This window comes from Tupaia chinensis, unplaced genomic scaffold (genome assembly GCF_000334495.1).
Source record: "Tupaia chinensis unplaced genomic scaffold, TupChi_1.0 Scaffold000251_1, whole genome shotgun sequence".
In the NCBI taxonomy this organism is placed as follows: Eukaryota; Metazoa; Chordata; class Mammalia; order Scandentia; family Tupaiidae; genus Tupaia; species Tupaia belangeri.
The window spans coordinates 986,001-988,084 of NW_006159731.1; positions in this window are offsets into that span (position 1 = coordinate 986,001).

Genomic DNA, 2,084 nt, shown 5'->3' on the forward strand with positions numbered 1-2,084 from the left:
TGAACTGTGTACAATATCAGGTGTGATATGGTTCCTTGAGGCTTAATTCTCCTTTAGCATTCAGTGTGTGATTAAACATCCCCAAAGCAAGGAGTGCCACTGAGGTGTTGTAAGCAAGGGCAGGGGCAGGTGGGGAGGGAATGAACGTAGGAATCAGGCCAGGAATCACGATCAGGTTTGCATTCTTAGACTCTGGCTGTCTAAGTGGAAGAGTGCGATGGAAGGCTGAGTGGGTGAGGGAAAGCCGAAGCAATCTTCTAGGAGTGATGACAGCATGAATTAGGGAGGTTGGTGGTGATAAAGAGCTGTGGACAAGTTCGACAGATACTCAAGTGGAAGAATTCAAGACCTGGTGATTGGCTGGATAAGAGGGGTGAAGGAGAGGAAAAGCCAAAATTGATAACCAGGGATTCTGGGTAGATGATGATGTCACTCTTGAACTAGAAAACCCAGCAGGAGAGTCCATCGGGCAGGGCTGGCTTCACTGGCACGCAGCCTGTGCTTGTGATAGGCCTGGCTTGGTTCATTGCTGCTGCCCTGACATTTTTAATAATGTTTAAACGAGGAATTGCATAGTGGTTTGGCACTAGGTCCCACAAACGTTAAAGTCTTTCCTGTCATCATGCATATGGGAGTGCAGCACCAGAGCTCAGAGTAGTAAGGATTTGAGCAGTGTCCCCAAACTGAGTTTTCAAGGGTTGCTGATGGCTGAGGTATGTGTGTACAGGGGGAAAGTAGGGGCCGCAAAATGGGGCTCCACAGTCAAATACATTGAAGAAATACTGGGTTATGCAAAGTTACATCAGTTTTTAAACTACAAAATATTCCAGAAATAATATGCTAATGAGCTGCGATTTAATATAAAGAATATCTGGTTCCTGCATAGAGCTTTGAAAACCTTTCCAAGGAGGGGAAGGAGACTGAGCAGTGAGTTCAATCACATGGCCGATGATTTAATCTGCCATTGGCTATGTCATGAAATCCCAGGGAAAATCTCCACATGTGGTTGCTCAGTGGAGCTTCTTGGTTGGTGAACACTTGGTTGCTGGAAGAGTGACAAATCCAAATTCCATGAGGAGGGGACATCCAAAGTCAGTGTCCCTCCTCCCCACCCCAGGCCTTGCCTTGTGTGTCTCTTTCAATTCAAGATCTGTACCGCCCCTCCACTTGCCCCCCACAACCCACTCCAGTCTTTGGTCTATGTGTCTCCTCCATTTTGCTGTTCTTTTATTTTTTTTAAAGAATTATTTATTTAATTTTATTTATTCAGTCATTTACTTTAATTTGACCGTAGACACACACACACACACACACACACACACGCACACACACACACAGATGGAAATTGAGAAAGCAAGCCACCAGGTCCAGGACTTGAACCGCGGTCGGCCATGTGAGAATGTCCAGCGCCTTAACTACCACACCACTTGCTGGTCCCATATTTTGCTATTCTTGAGCTGTACTTTTTATAATAAAACTGTAGGGGCCAGCAGGTGGTGCAGTGGTTAAGGTGCTGGACTCAATTGTGACTGATTTGTAATTCGAGTACCGAACCTGGCAGCTTGAAACTTATGCTGGGTGTGTGTGCATGCATGCCCAAAATCCCAAGAGGTGAATGGAGGAGAAGGGATTGCGATGTGGCCATCCCCTCTAGTGGGTGATTTATTGATTTCTGTCTCTCTCTTTCTCTCTGTCCAGTGCACATGCTCTATAGCAAAAATCTCTCGATAAATAAATAAATAAATAAATAATCTGTAAAAATACATATATTTCTTTTCATGAGTACTATAAGTTCTTCTAGTGAGTTATTAAAACTTGTGAGAGGTTGGCAGGTGTGATGTCTGGCCACGAAGGAAGATAAGATTTTCAAGCAGAAGCAAAAAGAAGAGCAGAAGAAGCTCGAGGAGCTAAAAGCGAAGGCGGCGGGGAAGGGCCCCCTGGCCTCAGGTGGAATTAAGAAATCTGGCAAGAAGTAAGGTGCTCCTTGTGTCTGGAGCATGGCGACCACCCTGGATTCCTTTCCTATTTAAACATCTGGATTCCCCACCGTAGCAGCTACAGCTAGAATGGAGTGGTGTCTTAGA